The sequence below is a fragment of the Belonocnema kinseyi genome, chromosome 7 (assembly GCF_010883055.1).
Source record: "Belonocnema kinseyi isolate 2016_QV_RU_SX_M_011 chromosome 7, B_treatae_v1, whole genome shotgun sequence".
In the NCBI taxonomy this organism is placed as follows: Eukaryota; Metazoa; Arthropoda; class Insecta; order Hymenoptera; family Cynipidae; genus Belonocnema; species Belonocnema kinseyi.
Window position 1 is genome coordinate 16,660,402 of NC_046663.1, and position 423 is coordinate 16,660,824.

Genomic DNA, 423 nt, shown 5'->3' on the forward strand with positions numbered 1-423 from the left:
AGGGTAGTCCGTTTAGCGTGGAATCGACTCGGGATACTTATAAGATACTACCATGATTTTTTCAGATTTTTTGGTCCAAAAATAAATTAGGCCAAAAACCGGTCTTACCGACCCTCCCCCTTTGTGCTCATTATTTTTTTCCATAAAATAAAAGTGACCAAAGTTATAGCATGCCAGATTTTGTAAACAACTTTTTGAATTTTAATGGAAAAACATCGGTAATCTAAATTTTGATTGCACAAAAAAATGAAATATTACATTCTCATCCTGATGAGAAGGTATTGGTTTTATGTGAAAAAAGCGTGTTATGGAAAAAGTCAGGAAAAGAACAACGTTAATTTTTCAAGGCCACATAAGATAGTTTAAAAACAATTTTTTGAATTTTGAGAAAAACATCGAAAGAATTACTTGCTTGTACGGGAA